Source organism: Aulonocara sp. 'chitande type north' Nkhata Bay, linkage group LG12 (assembly GCF_057382095.1).
Source record: "Aulonocara sp. 'chitande type north' Nkhata Bay isolate Kocher_YH1m ecotype deep benthic linkage group LG12, A_spYH_male_GT1.1, whole genome shotgun sequence".
Taxonomy (NCBI): domain Eukaryota; kingdom Metazoa; phylum Chordata; class Actinopteri; order Cichliformes; family Cichlidae; genus Aulonocara; species Aulonocara sp. 'chitande type north' Nkhata Bay.
Genome location: NC_141355.1, coordinates 38,357,207 through 38,377,009, shown reverse-complemented (window position 1 = coordinate 38,377,009; position 19,803 = coordinate 38,357,207). Strand labels below are relative to the sequence as shown.

The 19,803-nt window shown below is 42.2% G+C and overlaps 1 long non-coding RNA gene across 1 annotated transcript; it reads right to left on the bottom strand.

The window, feature by feature from the left end:
- Nucleotides 1–9,781: 9,781 nt before the first annotated feature.
- Nucleotides 9,782–18,163, bottom strand: LOC147318063 (uncharacterized). Its single transcript, XR_015131693.1, has 3 exons — nt 17,920–18,163; nt 11,545–11,610; nt 9,782–9,898 (listed from the first exon to the last, which is right to left on the bottom strand). It is a non-coding gene; the product is annotated as an uncharacterized LOC147318063 (long non-coding RNA).
- Between the last annotated feature and the right edge of the window lie 1,640 nt (nt 18,164–19,803).

Genomic DNA, 19,803 nt, shown 5'->3' with positions numbered 1-19,803 from the left:
CCAGGAGGCTAAAAGTACCTTCTTCTACTTACATTATGTCATGTGCAAAAAGCACACATCTCTTTCTCTTTAGAGATGCAGCTATGGATAGGATGAAGCTGCTGGTATTTAATCAACTCAAAGAGCAACAAGCAACTTTGTAAAACCTCTTGCAGAAAGACAACCTCATGCAGCACTCGTGTTAGTGAATGATGAACCTCAGGCATGCGAGGAGAGCAGCAGCAGGTTTTGGAGCCGTACGCCACACCCACACAAACAGGGAGCAAACAAAGAGGGGGGAAAACTGAAGAAACACAAGCCTCCTTTATCATTTCTCCCACCAGAGAAGCAGGCAGAGGCGGGGAGGAAGAGACGCGAGGAATAATAAAGAGCAATTTTAACAAAAGTAAGACATCCTTTCTTCTGAGCCGTCATGTTAAAGTGCTGTCAGTTAATTATTACTTGTGGCACAGCCTACTGCTATATTTTACAATCCCAGATGCCACACATCTATAGCAGTTTTCATGACAGCTTTTATACATAAGTCATTTTTTAAAATAAATTCAGGATGTAGGAATGCATGAGAGGATGTCATTTCTTGCCTCTCCACGACATGATTTGTATATCCCAGCTGCTTGTCATGCCTCCACAAAGGATATCTCTGCATCCTCAGTTATTGATCCCCTGTCCTTCTGTATTTTGGGAATTGAGACATCCTTTAATATGGTGTGCTGAGATTTATTTCCAGGTCACGGGCAGGAGGACAGGGGCCAAGCGAGAGTAGGAGGCACAAAACAGAGAAATGAGAAAAACCCAAAGAGGGTGGAAACAGCTGACACAGCCAATTAGGGACAGAGACAGGTGGACGAGTACTTTTATGGCGGTAATACATTCATTTGTTTGCAGTTACAGGTATTACAAGAGCACTCAGAGAGCGCAGCTCCCCCCGAAGGACAGGAGGATATATATATATAAATATATATATATATATAAATATATATATGTGTGTGTGTGTGTGTGTGTGTGTGTGTGTGTGTGTGTGTGTGTTTTTATTACAGCATACTCAGCCTGCTATTATAGCAACATATTAAAGTCTGACCTTTGACCTATGACCATACTAAATTTGTGTATTTTATTATCTATACCCATATGATTAGAGCAGAATTAGCTGAAGCCTTTGGCTTCTATAAGATTTAAAAACTTGAGATTTTAAGATGTATCCATGCCATGTGTGATTTTGCTAAACTTTCTGCTTTGATTTTGATTTTGTTGTCAAGTAAGTTGACCTAGGCATGCATGTCCAGACACATTCACATAGACATGGACCTTCAAAGTAAAACAGGTCTGCACAGACACAAGCTTAACACATCAGAAATGGCAACAGGGAGGAAACACGGGGACGTGGGACCAGGGCAGGCACAGTCGCACAGAACAGAAGGAGCTCAAAATACAAAACCTGAGAACAAGAATTACTAGAAAAGGACCAAAAGTATTAACAGTGACAACCATAAATAACAAATAATCAAGAAACACAAAGGAAACAGCTACAAAACACTGGGTCACTGACCCAGGACCACGACAACCTTGACCTGAATTTTACTGTAGATGCTAGGCTGCTAACAAACCGTCAGACAAACTCCCTTTGAGGGGAGAAAACTAGTTTCTATACTCGTAAAAACACCAGGAGTCTCTGTTTTGAGGCGCTCTGATAAACCGTGCACACTATTTATTTAGTCCAGTGAAACTGAATATGAAACATAGCTGGCAGTCAAGCTAACAAGTCGTGAAAGGGGTCACCGTTTGTGGAACAAAGGAGAAAAAAAGGTGTGGGAGTATTCAGCCTTTGCTGTAATAATGTGGAAGCAACAGCCTCCTCCTCATATGACTGTGCAAGTCAAGCTATTATTTACTGACTAGCACCACTGGCTAAATGTCTACTGTGCAAACAAAAGCTGGTCTACATGTCCTCAAGTGCCCTTCTGCTTTAATTCAAGCACCGAGGAGACTCTGTTATTGGATGGTTGGTTTATTCTCCCAATTAAGGTTTTCTGCATGTTAAGCCCAATGGCGAGGTGTATTTTGATTGGTCAGCCTTGTGTTTTTTCTTTCTAGTCGACGTACAGCGCACACATTCTTCTGAAAAGCGATAGGAAAAAGATTTTTGTCGCTACAATAATGAAACACCAAAGCAGACACACAGACATCTTGTATGTTCTTGTGCAACCCACGCACTGTTGCTACAAAGAGAAACAACTGGCAGAGGCTTAATATTTTCAGACAGTACCTGTGTCCGGCACCAACCACGTTCTGACAGCAACAAGGCTTCGGCAAACACCAGGCTAACACATGTACATGACACTTTCTTTTTCTGGATCCTGACATTTCCACTTATGGCTAACACTGTATTACTGCCAATCTCTGATATAATGGACTCAAAAATTAAGTGCAAGCAGGACTCAATTGTCATGGCAACTGCTATTACATCTTTTACCCTTTATTTCTTCAAATATTAGTTTTTTTTTCCTACAGCAATTCCCCTATAGTGTGAATCAAATGGGCACATTAAACCGCAGGTGTTGTGCTCACACACACTGATACACATCCGTGCACAAAAGCTTGTACCTCAGCGTGAGTCCTACCTGCCAGGAGCACAAATACAACCAAAAGAGTGAGAGCATGAGAGGTGGGTTTATTTTAGAAAGAGAGAGTCAAGGTAGGAATAGAGTTTAATACCTAATTTCAATTTCATCGGCGAGACTTGGGCCTCGGCGGGGAGCCGGACACCTGGCGGGGAAAAGAAGCCATGAGAGAAGCAGAAGCGCACGTGGCAAGCGGAGGGTCAACCCGCTGTTATGTTCGACTCCTAATCCCTTCTCAGTGAGGCAGAAGAACGCCTGTGCTCGCTCTAATGTCCACGCCGAGAAAGCGCTCACGCAATTAGAGCCGGATTCGGCGAAAGGTTAAGTGATAGAAAATAACTCAAAGTAAAAGTAAATGTCATTCTGCTTAAGCAAGTATTCTGCTGCAGGGTGATGACAAAAAAACCAGTGTAGGAGCTGTAGTTCGTGGAAACGATCTGAAGGGTAGCTGTCGAGAAGCCATTCTTAATGAAGGGAAACGGGTAGAAAAAGCAGATCTCCAAAAAACCCAGTTGCAAAGTACATGAAAAGCTGGAAAGTATTATGGAAAGTAAAAATCAGACTGAGGTAGTGGTCATTATTTGCAAATTGATGATGAGCCATCCAGTGAGTCATGACGCACTGCTCTTCCCAACATAAGCTTCCTATATAGGTTAAAAGTATCGCTATCAGTATTGGTATTGGCCTGTGGTTCTTAAGTTCTGACAGGGTGAGGAAATCGACTTCTTGTGGTCTCATCTTCTCAGGACGCCCACTTCCCAGCCTGTTTCTGACGTCTCCTGTTTATAAAACTTGGCCTTCAAGTTGGAGCTGGTACTACGGCTTTCTCCAAATACAACTTGAGGTTGTCCTGTGGCACAGGTGCCAAACTGTTTTATCAGCAGCTCAAAACAAGAGTCAACAGAAGAATAAGCTGTTTTTTCATTGGCAGAGAAGATCTTGGAAGTTTTAATGGGAGCAACCCAAATATTTAACTGCTGCCCAACCAACAAATGCATTTTCACCACAAATGTGGCACCATGTAAGGGGAAATAAAAAGGTTTTCAATGGTACGAGAGGTATTTACTGCCAAGAAGCATTTGTTTGGCCAAACACAGATTTCCTGACTTTTTGTGCTAAGTTTAGCTTAAAATCACAGCATGTCATGCAGGCTTAGTGCACACAAAGTGAAGCGAGTGAGGGCATTTTCCTCATCAGTAGGAAGTTAGACAGGAACAGTCATGGATTAATCGTTTATGTCAGTTATGTTGGTCCTTACACTACAGGACACAGAAAACAACACGCCTGAATACTGCAAAGGAGGAATCAGAAAGAGCCTGATAGTTAAAGGTCCTGCAATAACTGCAGATCCAGGTCTTTACAGTAAGTAGTGATAATTTAGAAATGACCAGCTCTGAAACTCTATTAGTCAATTTCCCACGTTCCTCATTACTCTCGACTTGTTCCTTTAATTGAGTGTCACTAAACTTTGTCATGTTCTTTGCTGGTTTCTCCAGTATTAATTAATCGTTTTCTGTTCAATCCTAATATGACTCTATAGATTCTTACTTCCTACTTCAGGGTTACTTCACCATTACCTACTGTTTATGTGTCCCTTAAATACGATGCTTCATTTTCCTTTATTTTACTTGAGTCATTATGTCCCTTAGGTTGAAAGTACATTTGGAGATTCGTTTTCATTCATTTTTTCATCCTTCTGAGAAAACCATCTATGATTTTTTTGCTAGCAGACAATCCATCTACAGCGGAACCCCGACTTACGACATTCATTCGTTCCCGACGGTCTTTCGTAAGTCGAAGCGCCCATCGCGCCTTTTGAGTGAGCGATAGGCTAATTGCTAACTGCAACAACAATACGTTGTTCAAGTGGAACAGCGAAGCGCAAGTTGTCACATGATTTGGAAGACATTGTGGGCATTGTAAGCCTTCTGGGATCAGCCAATCAGAGCCAGCGGATTTCGTATACCGGGCATTTTGCCGTAACACGGGCAGAAATATTGCCGTTAAGTGCCTTCGTAACTTGACCTTTTCGTTAAATGGGGTATTCGTAAGTCGGGGTTCCACTGTATTCTTATTTTGAAGCTTCAGTCACTACTAACCGGAGAAGATGCACAGGTGTGGAGCATAACCAGACTTTCTTTGCATTGGCTAGCTCTTCAAAACCTAAAAACCCAGTCAGACATAACAGGCATCACAATGGTAGCAACGTTGCTAACTCAGGCTTTCTGTTTCAGATAAAAGGAGCATTTGTTGCATCGTTTGCTTCTTCTGCTCGGAGCTAGGGCTGCTTCACTCCATCGTTGAAGCTCCTGTTTCTTCGATCGGTCCTCTGCAATGAAATCAAATGAGAATCAAAGGCTTACTCGCACTCTCACATGTGTCTGTTGCTTCTAATGATTTATTAATCCACTCTGTTAATCCACTGTCAGTTACTGATCACCAAGGTCTCAGATGGATTTAATGAGACTTATGGATTGCTTTTGTTGCTCATTTGCAGCATTTGGTAAAAAGACACCAGATACACATTTAAACAAAACATTTTTCATCATTTTCATAACCTGAAAGCTCTAAAATGTGTCCTTGTTTGCTAATAATGTTTTTCTGAGTTAGCAGTCAGTGGTTTAATCTCTTACTTTGATGTGTTTTCATGCACACAAATAACTCATTTGTACCAAACAGTCAGACAGGGCTGGACTGGGACAAAAAATCAGCCCGCGCATTTTGACTAGAGACGGCCCACCAGGTATTATATGAACAACCATAAAGCCTTTGAATGAAAACAAACGCTGTTGTCACAGTGATGTACACTGACTTGTTGGTATATATATCAGTCTAATAAACTTAAACCTCCACCATCCTCCCTGTTCTGGTATTCTAAACGTAGACTGCTTGGTCGAGTTAACCTCCTGAACTATCTACAGCACATGGTGAAAACCTGAAATTAAGACCGAGAAGACTAGAGGTGAGACATGATCATTACTGAATACTGATGACAGATTTAGATATTGTGGCGTGTTGGGGGAACAGCTAGTTCTCTCCCATCATGCCTTGGGACATGTGCTGCTGTTTAGATGTTCTTGTTTTATTGTTTATGGTTACGTTACTTTTAACTGTTATCTTGAATGTTGTGTTTACGCCGTGGTGCAGCGTCACTGACAGTTGTTGTTTCGTAGAGAGAGTGCTGTACCATGAGTGACTTCTGTTGTGCTGTTGTTGAACCTTGAGGCACATTGTAGCCCAAGCAAGTGTTTTAATAAAGAGCCCCCCCTACCAGCTTGGGGTTGAATAACAAGCTCAATCTCTCTCTGTGAGCTTCTTTGTAAAGATTCTTCTGCATGCCACAATATATTTTCATAAACCATTCATTTGCCACATCAATAAACAGCACGGCAGGGCAAAATATTTTTTTTAACATGGCAACCTTTAAAAAGTGAAAGGAGACAGAAAGACAGGTGAAAAAGGATCAAACGTAATTGACTTTTTGATGGCATTTTACACACAGCACTGGTGCAGTATCTAGAAAATGTGGGAAAATACTGGCATCATATACAGTACTTAGTTACTTCTGAAGAAATTGTGATGGGACCCTCAAAAAAATTACTGTGCACAATAATGGATTTCTATACATTTTACATCAGATGAAAACGTTTGTTGTAAGATTCAGATAATTATTTGTTAAAAGCAAGAAATTTTAAATGAGAATAAGAAAGTATTTCTTTGTGCCCCCTTTTCCCTGTTAATGCCCTACCTGAGCCCCCTGGCAATACGAGTTATTGTAACTGACGGTAAAAAGTCAGCACAACGAAAATAAACTCCACCTAAACTTGGTTCATATCTGACCCAGAGAGACTGCAGGTCATAACTTCTTACCTGAAGTTCAGTTCACCTCCTCGGGTCTCTGCTCCTCCTGCCTTTCCATCATCCACCTGCCAGCGTGTTGCATCTGCTGGCCTCCACCACTTGCTAACGTTACTGAATCTGTGGAAGCTCCGCCACAGCCACCACCAAACAACTGAGTTATTTTTACACATCTCCCTTCATCTGGCCAATCCACCACCTTTCAGTGTTTATACCGTTACAGAAAAAAACAAAAACAAAAACCCATCGGCCCATAAAAACGAAAAATCTGGCCAGTCCAGCTATGCAGTCAGAGTATTAGTACATGATTCACTCTAGGACGTCCTTGAGTTTGCACAAGTTATTTATTTACAACTAACAGGATGTGCAGCAGTCTGAGAATAACAGGAAATTATTGGAGGAAAAAAATAAGGGTACAGTGTGTCCTTTCTCCTTCATACTAAACTTTCTTTCTTAAATTATGAAATAAACTAACAAAAAACATTTTCTTTGCAAATAAACAAAACAAAAAAAACCCCAAAAATTTCAACAGGAGGACACAAATTCAGATTTTTTTGTCTACGTGTAAAAATGAATGTGAATCTATTTAAGATATTTGGGTGACTCGAGCATTAACACCTTTGTGACCACTTTTAGGAGCTACTGACTCAGCCAGAGTCATCAGATGAGTCACAGGAAACATCAGCTAATTAGTATTGAAGGAGGTGAGTAATACCAAGGAAAATGGTTTGACCTTTACCAGCAGCGAGCTTTTATAGACTCTAATTTGAGGTTTGATCAAAAGTCAGATCTATGAAAATCCAAAAGGACCAGATTAAAATTTGAGCATCTTCGTTCCAGTATCATCGTCTCAGTCATGTTGGGAGACGTTCGAGCCCTGCTGCTAGTTTTCCCAGAACTCCCTCTCTGAACCGCTTCAATTGTGCACTCTGGGATTTCATCAGGAGCTTCAAGCCATCATCATCTCCTTCAGACTAACCCAGATTTAGTGGAGGTGATGACAGCTGGGTCTCCAGCTGCAATCAAGGGTTTTCGGCCGTTTACAGAGGAAGAGTTCACAGTTTCCAAGCCTGAAAGCAGCGACGAGCGAAACCAGGAGCTTTTTTTTCCATTTGGAGGAATTTATCCAAATCAGAAAACGTGTGTCTGGTGGTGGTTGGCTGAACTTTCAGAGGGAACAATATGAACTGTGGTGCACGCCAGCTCTCCATCTCATGCCGGTCCACAAACACAATCTCCACACAGGCTGCTCCCCAAAATCCGCTCCCTGCAACTATTCCCACTTCCTGGCAATGAAAATGAAGTCAAAGGTTTGCTGTTCGAGATCCTGCCCCCAATTCACCTGGAGCCTGATGCACTTAAAGAACTGAACGTCCAGAACGTGTCTGCTACGTAGACTCAGACTGATTCTGAGGCTCCCGGTTGCAATAATTTTAATGTTTTATCCATTTAAACCTCACTGATTCTTTCCAGTGATGAGAAGAGCGAAAGGAAGACTGATTGTAAAGAAGTCTACGAGAAAATGACACCATCACTGGATATATGAGTAAATATTCAAATACTAATAGTTAATTTCAAGTCTAATTGAATACAGTGTTACATAAATGTAACATAAATTTATATGAACACAGAAAATGAAGCAGGGTCTAATTTCAGGTGTGGCTTCATTTGCAGAATCAGCGCCAGCATGCAGCACTCAGCATCATTGTCACTGATGGCGTCCTGATCCGAGTCCTGAACACAGAGTCGTTCAGTTTATTGGCTTCATGATTTCTTTGGGGTTTTATGGAGAGATTTGCATCCTTGTGCTATTTTGTTTATGGTCTTATTATGTTTCCTGGTGTTTTTGAGTCATTTTGTGATTTTGTGTGAGCTTTAGTACTTCAGAGGGTTAGAAGGTCGTTAGGTCTCTCTTGTGTTCCCTTTCTGTTCCTCGAGTCTCTGTGGCTGTTCTTCTGCCTTTTGCATCAGGTTTGGACGTTTGAGTTTTCATCTCGGTGTTAGTTATTTCCTGTTTTATTTCGGTGGACTTGTGCTTTGAATTTTGTTTAATTTCCCGTGTCTCATTATCCCTGAGTGGTTGGATTACTTTGGTACTTTTTAATGCTGCTTATACAGAATAACAGACTCCTTTTATGTTCTACTCGTGCTACTCTGTCTGCATCTGGGTCCAAGCTGACAATCCCAGGAGGTTCATATAGGGGGAGCGACTGGTCGGGTATCAGCGGGGGCTTGCTCACTGACCCTGTAACAGGTTAATGTGGCCGTGTCGCTCGAAACAAGCCAGTAATGAACTGTAATCACTAACAATCCTACACAGTGAGGAAAAACTGAAAGCATGAGCTGCACCGAGGTCGTCGGTGTCTCTCTGCCCTTTCCCACATACTTCCTGTCGTGTGTGCGATTACATGCAGTGTTTGTGTATTAAAGTTGTGGCCTTTACTGTTTTTAGGACTTCATGACAGGCCTTGTTTTGCATTTGCAGTTTTCCATTTAAAGAATGAATAATGGCCCTGTTTCTCAGACATTATTAACATATGCATAAACACTGGCCTACGGTGCCCTGAGCCGGTTATATGTAAAAATGTTCCTTACTTTTACTGAATGGGTTGTTTGGATGGATTGCTCAGGGTGGGTTTTTCACTAAAGGTCAACAGTGAGCAAATTGTCCTCTCAGTCAGATCCGCGAAGGCTGTCATAACGGGACATCACGTTCATTTTTATATGCAAAACATTCTGCACACAAGAAATGCACTTCCTGTTGAGATGGGTTAGCTTCAGAGTTGGGTCCAAGGAACAAGTTGTACCTGTTTAATTAAGTAACAGGTACTCAGCTTTTTCCTAAATGCAGAAAATCCGTCAAATGTTGTAGCAGAATGATTAAAATCTTAAACATAAATTAAATTTTGCTTTTCAAAACACAGTAATTTAATCCCAAAAGTCTTGGTTTCATCGAACGTGAAAGGGCAGATTTTCATGATGGCAGTGAGACCTGCTGTGATGACAGGACGCTGAGCTGGAGGCAGCAAAGGTGAAGATGTCAAGAGTTTTACTGGGAGTGACCAGAATGGACAGGTTTGAGGAGAGCACGTCAGAGAGACGCTCAGGTTGAGTGTTTGAGAAACACAGTTAGGCAGCAAGGCTGTAAAGGTTTGGACATGAACAGAGGAGAGATACTGGATAGGGATTCGTGGACGTAGTGAAGAAGGACGATCGGTGAGATACTACTGTAGGGAAACAGCGAAGGTGATCGACTGTGGCAACGACTAAAGGGTGGAGCTGGAAGAAGTACTAGTAGTCTTTATTCCAACCAGAGATACAATGACTACACTTAAAAAAACCAAAAACATCCATCCTCGTCCACTTGTGGTCCTGGAGCCTCTTTGCTGTCACGGGTGAGAGGCCGGGTTAAATCTCTAAAGCTGTAAGCAGAAGCAGAAAATATGAAACAGACTTCCTCAAATATCAACATGAGTTTAGCCTCCTCGTCAGAATCATCTGTAGACATGTGTTCTACAGCAGGAGAGAATGCAAGCTCAGCAGCTTAAGGAGACGACTTATGCTTGGGTGGTAGTCTTTTTCATCGTCTGCTCACAAGGTGATGTGTAAAACTATCAGACGAGGCAACCTGACCTACTTCAAACTCCGTATGGGGGCTACTAATTCACCTCCCTTACAATTTGGGCACAGTTCATGCTGAGCCGCTTCTGGTAAAATGAGTCTCATGAAAGCCAGCGATGACAGGGGGTGGGAGAGCGCCGCTCCGCTCTCATTATTCATCATTGTTTCAGCAGTTTGTGCGACACAGCAAGGAAGGGAAGGGAAAGAGCACCTATTGACAGTGGGAGGCGTGACCGTGTGCGTGTGTCCAGTAATCAGAAATAATCAGGAAATGAAATCCAACGACAGCTCACACACTGATGGAACAGAACAACAACTACATGACGTAAAACATAGAAATAGAATGACATGTTTCACAACAAAAAGGACAAAGTGTAGATGCACAACAAGTAGAACCATAATGACCATGTCCTAATGGTCCACAGTCATGCTGCCATTCAAGCTGCATTTCTTGTATTTTGTGCCAGTAGGGGGAAGAAGAACTCCACAACAGACCCGCTTTTTTTAATGACCTTTCCACGGCTGTGCTCCAGTTGTGCGCTTGTTTACTCATTCTCCCATTATATAGTTTTCACTATATTGTGGAGTCACCAGTGAATGAGCTGGATGCACCGTGAAATCATACGCTGGCCGCCTAAAACAGCAAAACATCTGCACCGCATTTAACACCAGAGACGCAACGATGCTGCTGTTTTTGTGTAAATGCAACACAAATCTGTGTAACTTCACTTGGAAACACAACTATATCCGCCTACACAAACATGACGCAGGTGGCAGCAGTAACAGGATTATTATATATTAATCTTCTCTCACTGCAAAACAATAAACATGGTCAAGGACGCTGAGGAAAGACCTGCTCGTGTACCCGAGTACGCAGGTGCACCGGAGAAACGAGGAGCATTATTGGTGAATGATTCAAACAAACCTGAAATGAGCGCTGGGCTCGAAAAAGACAGCTTAGAAAATCACGTTAGCTCCATGTCTGATTGCTGTTGTTCTTCCAACAGACAGGCGGCTGTAATGCATGTTTCTACTGATGGACGCACTATGAGCTTTTGTTGTCTCATCTGATTGGTACTGGGCAGCTAACAAGCAGATCGTGAGGTTAGCATAAAATAAATGTGACTTTTTATTAAAGCAGTGTATTAACAGAGGCTACAAATAAGAAAAGATTTTGCCAAAATTAGTTTAAACAATATTCAAACATAGTTTATGTGAATAAAATCTGTTACTCTTTGTAAACACTTGGGAAAATTGGCAAACTATAAACTTCAGTTCACTTTGCAACAGATCTAGTCTTTAAAAAAGGAACAAACTGTTTTTTTAAACTTCCAGGTGGCATTTTAGTTTCTTTTATTTCTCCCTTTAGTCAAATTACAGGAGCAAATACTGGCCAGTTTGTTTCTTATAGTCTCGGCCTCAGTTAAAGGAAATCAATTTCACCCACCTGTGTTAGTCCTCATTAGTGAGAGCTCCAGCATGAGCCCGAGGCTGCTCCTGAAAACTGCAGACTCTGAAAAATCAAAGAAGCCGGGAGTGAAGTAAAAACAGCAAAAACTGAAAGTGGGAGAGGTGAACAGCAAACAGGCTTTCTGATCTTTATGAATGCACATTAGTGTCATACTGTGTACAGAAATGATTTGAAAAATCTCATTTTTAAACAGGAAATAGTGGATCAAGACAATTCAGTTATTCCGATAACGAATTAGACCGAGTCCTGGAGTAAGCTTAATGATTCCTAAGACAACGAGGAATATTTATGGATACTGGGCTAAGCCGTGTCTGACAGCTTCGAGAGGCTCTTTCTGTAATTATACTCAAACCCTGTCAAATGGTCTTTTTTCAAAAGCTCCCTCCAAACTTAAACTGATTGCTTTAGTTAAAGTAAAAACACTCACTGGCTATTGTTATTATGGGGGCATGCATACAGCTGCGTATAATTAGAAGTAATTATAAGTGTTTCTGAAGAGCTTCCTCTTTTGTTTGTCTTCACACAAAGTACAATGTTTTCTTCTATAACTTTCAAAGAAACTCTGTAAAATGTATTTCTCTGATGATATGGATGCTTATGTCGTCCCATTTCCTTTTAATGGTTACCTTACTGTCTTTAATGGCAGCAAACTACAGTACAACAGTTAATAATACAGTACATAATGAACAGCGTGGTTTATCAGCTCTTCTTTTTTCAACACTTCCCATTTCTATGGTGGTGAAGTAAAACAAACTTCTAATTTCGGAATCAGAAGATAAGAAGTTCCAGGTTCAGTCTCAGTAGGACTACCTGTATAAATAAAGGTTAAATAAGAATAAAAAATGCTTATTCTAAATGGTAATTGACTGATTTTAGGGTGGAAGTGTGCACAGCTTCGTTAGCCCACCACCTGTAAGCAGCTTTGAAACACTTTCATGTTTCGTGTTGTGGATAAAAACTGAAATCCTCAAAATAAAGTGTGCAAAAGTCGGCTGAAGTCATTAATGCAGCCACTTCTACAAAAATATTTCAGCACACAGCTGCCAGTTAGCCAATCAGTCTTGAGGCAACCCATTCTCTGCACCAATCAGAAGACACAATTCCATCTCCACATCAGAAACACAGCGCCCCTTCGCCGCACGGCATGCACCCCTTTACTACACTCTATATCATCACGGACGTGTAACCCGGCTTCCAAATCAAATCAAATCAAATCACTTTTTATTGTCACATCACATGTGCAGGCACACTGGTACAGCACATGCGAGTGAAATTCTTGTGTGCGAGCCCCACAAGCAACAGAGATGTGCAAACACAACAACACAAACGAGCAAAATACAAGAATGGCCAACCTGAAACTAATAAATATATGTACAATATATAATAGTATATGCATTTCTGGATGTGTATACTAAATATTTTCCTACGTGTGTGTGTGTGTGTGTGTGTATGCACATTTTTACAAATTAAATAGTTAAAAAAAAAAATTAAAAAATTAAATTAATAATAATAATAATAATAATAATAATAATAATAATAATAATAATAATAAAATATATAAAATATACAGAGTTGAATATGTGCAAAACAAGTGGCATTTATATACAGTGTGGAGTGCATAATGTTAAAGTTCCAGTAGTGAAGCTGAGGTGTCTATGACGTGTTCAGCAGTCTGATGGCCTGGTGGAAGAAGCTGTCTCTCAGTCTGCTGGTACGGGACCGGATGCTGCAGAACCTCCTTCCTGATGGAAGCAGTCTGAACAGTTTATGGCTGGGGTGACTGGAGTCCTTGATGATCCTCCCCGCTTTCCTCAGGCACCGCTTCCTGTAGATGTCTTGGAGGGAGGGAAGCTCACCTCCAATTATCCGTTCAGAGCACCGCACTACTCGCTGGAGAGCTTTGCAGTTGTAGGCGGTGCTGTTGCCATACCAGGTGGTGATGCATCCAGTGAGGATGCTCTCAATGGCACAGCGATAGAAGGTCCTGAGGATGCGGGGGCTCATGCCGAATCTTTTCAGTCTCCTGAGAAAGAAGAGGCGCTGCTGCGCCTTCTTCACTGTTTTGTTTGTGTGTACTGACCACGTAAGATCCTCAGCCAGATGTACTCCAAGGAACCGGAAGCTGCTCACTCTCTCCACAGCAGCGCCGTTGATGGTGATGGGGGTGTGTACTTCTCTGCACCTCCGGAAGTCCACTATCAACTCCTTTGTCTTTGCGACGTTGAGGGTGAGATGGTTGTCTTGACACCAGTGGGTCAGGGCGCTGACCTCCTCCCTGTAAGCCGTCTCATCACCGTTGGTGATAAGACCCACCACTGTAGTGTCGTCCGCAAACTTCACAATGATGTTGGAGCTGTTAGTGGCTGTGCAGTCGTAGGTGTAGAGTGAGTACAGGAGAGGGCTCAGTACACACCCCTGTGGAGCACCAGTGTTCAGTGTGATGGGGGATGAGGTGATGCTGCCCAGTCTGACCACCTGGCGTCTGTCAGACAGGAAGCTAAGTCCAATAAATGAGTGAACGACAGAGACATGAGTGGAAGTGGGTTCTTTGGCTAACCCGCCTGTTCTTATCGGGCAACCCTGCTGGGATTGCAGATGCATAGAGTCAGCACCTTATCATCCTGGCGTTCATGTTTCCAGAGGTCGAGTTCGTCTCTCTTAAAGTGACGTCTCCTTTGTTCAGTACTACTTCTTCCAACACGGTGCCACAGCAGCAAACCAGGAAGTAACTACAAATATATTGACTCATGTTCACAGACTCATAAATTCAACTTTTCCTGTCCATGACACATGATGTTGAAAATCTAAGACGGGAGATGAGAGACATCACAGGACTTTCCTGTTTCTTTTCCCATTATTTCTACACTCACTGTTTACTTTTATTTTCATTTGCTGTGTGATTATTTAGGACAATCTTTGACTTGGTTACGTTTAGGACAAGATTGTGGTTTGAGTTTAAAGAGCTCTTTTAGCTTTAGTACTTGTTTACCTCCCACCACTATCGTGTCTATTCTTGATGTCACAGTTGGTAAACTGAGACGCGCTGATGTCACTCAGGCATTGATGTGACCAGAATGTTCTCATGGAAACCCATTCCCGTCTCACACAGCCCCTACCGAGCCCGACAAGCATCATCTTCCTTTACAGAGGCTGCTGCTGGGGTCGAATCGGCTGCTTAGCTGAGGGTTGTTGAAATTCACAGACTGTCATAGTCTCTGCTGGCTGAGTTTCCTTAGAAACAGCAGAGGAATTGTGGGATCAAGGAATGCAGGACATCAGTGGTTGCCTTCCCATGTGCTGAGAGGTCCATTCATTACTTCTTTTAAAGGGGAAACGGCGAGACTATGTCAAGAAACCAAAAAAGATCTTTGTTTACAACTACATCACGATTTTATTTTGAAGGAAATATAATCATAGGGTTACTTTGCATAAATACCTGATTTTGTGGAAAACTATTATTGAGCTGTTTATAGTAAAGTTAGCAAGTGGCAGCTCTTGTTTAAGGGTTAATTACAAGCATTTAAATACATTTAATCAGTCTCTCCCTAACCTTAACCAAACTGACCTTAAACAGGCAGGAGGATGAAGGACTTGGAGATCTGAAGTGAGGAACCTGCGCTCTGTGCACCAACCGTCTGCCCCAACCTCCTCTTCAAAAACAGACTTTATTTTCTAAAAATGACCTGCAGGAGCCATGAGGCAGTCCATCTGTGTTCTCACATGGGCTCGATATGTACATCCAGGAGAGAATGGAATTGGTTTAGAAACTTGTAGGATGCAGAACACGTCTTTTCCAGTCACTCACTGTGGAACAACTGCCTGCTTACACTGGTGTGGTTAGGGACTACACAGGATTTAGGGAGCTGAAAGGAGTTTAATGTCCAGTCTGATATTTGCTTTCTCTTATACAGCTTAATTGGTTAAAATGTGCGTGTGAAAAAACGGCATTAAAGAAAATATTTTAAGTTGTTTTGTTTAAGATGGAGGGGAAAAACAGAGTGGGAATGAGCAAAACAAACAAAATTAATCATTTCCAAAAGATTTTGCATGAATAAAGTTTGTGTTTGCTTCCTGTGAATCACAAGTAGGAGGGTGCAGGCGGAGAGCGCATAGCAAAACATGCATAAAAAGAAAACAAGGCGAAAATGAAAAGCCAATGACGGAAAAATGAAAGTGAGTCCACCGAGCCGAGACAGCGATCGGCTGCAGTTGTGATTTTGGAGTCGTTGGAGCTAATTGGCTAATGCCTGCATTTAGAGATTCTTCCAGCATACAGATGTTAGGAAATGAGAGTGCAGATGAAAATTGAGCTATTAGGCCAACAGCACGCTTTTAGAGGGATCTATAAGGAGAGCAAGGGAAACAAAAACAAGCGCTTTAGGATGTTTTGCATCTGAGCTTTTTTAATTTTAACAGGTTTTTAGTATCCAAGCATCACTTTTTGGTACACTAAAGATCAAATTTAACAATATGCATATAAATGGAAGGACGGTTTGTGCACTAAAATGACTTAAAAGCAGCACTCCTGAACAGACGAGTGCATATTTAGCCTCCAATCACTTCTTCTCAATTCACATGCAGATTTTGAACATACTAAATTCACCCCTGTGCCCCCAGTTTAATTGTCTTCTTCCTGTTTCCAAACGAACCTATTTAGCAGAGCTCATGCTTACGTGGGAGCTACAGAAAACAAAACACTGGGGAGGAGGGAGTGGGGGGCGGCTCCCATTCACAATATGACAACCACGTTTTAAATTATCTCAAATCAGAGCGCGCTCCTCCCTCTGCTGGGATGTCTCTTTTAGCGCAGGGTCATTTTATTGCTCTAGCATCCTTGTGTTGTGACACTGGGGGGTAAAAACCAGTCCTGACCCCATGAAGGCATCTGCCTGCCTCACCAGCTAGATGCACATTGTGACTCTGGCATAACTTTGCTGTTTGACGTCACAAGTCATTGTGTTGGGGTGTTTTTGTGTCTCGGGACAAAAAGAGCAAAGAAAACAATTGAGATGCTTTCAGTGAAATGCCCCAGCTTGGTGCCTTTATAATGCAAGTGGGGGTTAGCTTTGCACACAAAGGGTGATAGTTGTTCTTTTAGAGAAGCTGACTTTAAAGCACATACCTACATCTTGTAATTATGTTAGCCGTTCCCCTCGGACTGGCCTTCCTGATGCCCCGTCCTCACAAGACGATTATTTCGACTGCACAAAATTACAGAGCAACAGGTTCGTTCTCTTAAACTGAGCACTGGTTGGCCAAACCCAAGACACGCGAAGGCTGTAATTAAAGATTTCTGAAGCAATAGACTTATAAATATAATAATATGTTGTTTTTGTAAATATCTGACAAAATCACTTGTTCTTGTGAAAAGAAAAGTTGCTGAAAAATAAAACAAACCCCACTTTCTCAAGTATTTAATGTAAGTAATCAAAGTGTCATAAAAACATTGCAGAGCTTCTCAGACAAAATGCTGTGTCAGCAAAGTTGTTCCAGGATGAAGAAAAGCTCCTGGTGACGGATAAATATGAACTATGACCTGCATCCGTGCTGCATTATGATTAAAAGATGTAGATGACATAGAACCAGTGTTGCAGTCTTCCACGTTACACAACAAATCAGCAGAAGACAGCAATCAAAGAGCAAAGCAACTACAGACTGGATCCAGCTGAACACATCAAAGCCATCTGTGTTGCTCCTGGAAAGACCGGAAGGTGTCTTGAATGTGTTTGGAAATATGTCCTGATGCTCAATCATCCAGTAAATCCCAAAAGGTTGATTCTGTTCATCTGGACGTTTTCAGGGGGAGAAACGTTTCGTCATCATCCAGGTGACTTCTTCAGCATCAGCTCACTACAGGTTTGATTTGCATATTAATGATCAAGAAACTGACGTCCCAGCCCATTGTTCCTGCAGTAGTGCTGGTTTCAGGTATTGTGCAAATGTCCTGTTTATAAGATTTGGGGAAAGCTGCAGACTGAAGACGTCACCTGGATGATGACGAAACGTTTCTCCCACCAAAAACATCCAGATGAACAGAAGCAACTTTTCGGGCAGTTGGAACTTTCTTTCTCACCATAGAAGTTGTTTGGAAATGGCCAACCGTACTACACTTCCCGCTTCTCTGAGTCTTATTTCCTTGACTCTGTGTTTCCACACATCTGAACCCTCCAGAGCAGCAAACTGCAGAAATCTTTGCTTTTATAGAGTCACTCACGTTTGCTGATGATAAGTTACAGGTACACTGATTGGCACATCTGGCTGCTACTTTTGTGCGTCTGCATTTTGGCTTAGTTTCTGTTAAAGACATAATGACACAGAGTAATGGTACGTGCTGTTTGTCTGTCTGTTTACCTCGTTTTAAGATCTGCAAAAGACTTGTGATGGTCCCTGTGTCTGCCCGGTCCGCCCAGCGAGGCTGCAAGTGTTTCTGTTTTGCTCTCTCTCTCTCTCTCTTGCATCATCCTGCCTGGGCGGAGCTCACCGCGGGCTCCCGCCTCTCGTCCACGCACATCAAACTAATCGCTCACCTGTGGCTCTGAACTTCTTGTCCCGGCTTCATAAGTTTCTTCGAGCATTTCTTGTTGTGATCATCTCGTCTCTTTGTTTCTAGATTCCCCGGACCCGTGCTGTAACCCCCGTAACCTTGGAAACCTGCGCATACCTGCACCTGGTGACTTTAAATAGTGTTTAAATAGCTCAGTCTGAGCTTGAGTCTGACCTGCTGGTCTAGATTATTTATGTCCTAATACATCAAACTGCAGGCTTAAAAACAGAGGGTGTCCTTCCTTTTTCACAAATATAATATTTATTAACTTGTAGTTGTTTTTTTAACTTCCTACTCCTGCGTAAGCTGAAGACGTCTGTTCGTCCAGCTGATTTCCTCTAAAATCTTACATGGGAATGACACAATAAAATCGTTCTATGCAACGTCTTGGGTAAAAAGTTTGATCACACTATTTGTACTAAAATCCCGTTTTTGACGCACGGGGCTGGTTTCAATTTGCTTCAGTTGGTTCGCTGCCAGTTGTTAGAGAAACGTATTTGTCTGGTTGTGTGGGTGCAGCGAGGACCAGATGTCGAACTGTGGGGCCAGAAGAAGGAAGCTGGAGGATCTGTGTCTCTGCAGCGGGTCAAGGATCAACAGGATGTTGATAAACTAACAAACCAGGAAACCTCGACTCCTTAGACAATCATTCTTGCGCTTCTTCCAACTTCTCTCATCTCTTTGTGGTTTCATTTTATTCTCCCTCCACTTGTTAGTCTAGGCTTCCTGGGCCCTCATTCATTATCCCTACAGCTTGTCTCTACACAACCCCATCGTTTCTATCACCTTTCTCTTCCACAGCAGTGAAGCCATGCGGCGTGCCAGTTAATCAGGTTTCCTTATCTGCAGGCAGCTCACCCACCGGCCAACAGAGCCAGGTCTGCAAGCCGTCATAGCAGACACAAACAGGAGCAAAGCAACAACAGGTCGGTCATTTCTGCACTTTCTTATCTGACAATCCTTCAGCAGAATGAAGGAAAGGGAGGAGAGAAACAGGAGAGACAGAGTAAGGGGGGAAAATGAGAAGACTGTCTTGACACAGGCCTCTAATGGCCCTCTCGCCGGGCCCAATAAAAGCAGTGATATATGATCATGTGTCTTCCATGTGTGATGCAGACTGAAGCAGCAACTCAGGGCTCCATCAGTCTGACACTTCATTCTCTCACTCAGACCAACTGACGGGAAACTCCAAACTTGGAAATGAAATTGGTGGATTGTCTTGTTTTGGTTGTATACAGTGCGTGGCTGAATCTGAGGCTTGATGCTTTATTCAGGTCTAGATGTTTGTCAGGTCTACGGCTAAGATGGTGTCCATTTATAGACATCTATGTGCGAGCTCGATGTATGAGCTTTGATATAACTGAGTCATACAGCTGCCCCACTGCTTACAAAAACACTGCTTGTGTTTCTCCTACAGATCTAAGATTGGATGAAGTCAGAACTTGAGAATGTCAGCGGTTTATTGTCAAGCATGCAGAAAATTCAGAAACGCAGAGAGTGGAGTCCAAGTCTTCAATTTTGTAGAAACAAAATTGCAATTTCGAGGCATGTTAGAGGTGCTTTAACACCAACTCCTGAATGTGTTAACGTGATCTTTGGAAAGCAGCATCAAATTACCTAAAGCACATTTGTAAAAGTCATTTTTAATGGCTTCTGTGCTTTTTTATGTAACTCTATTATCTATTTACAAT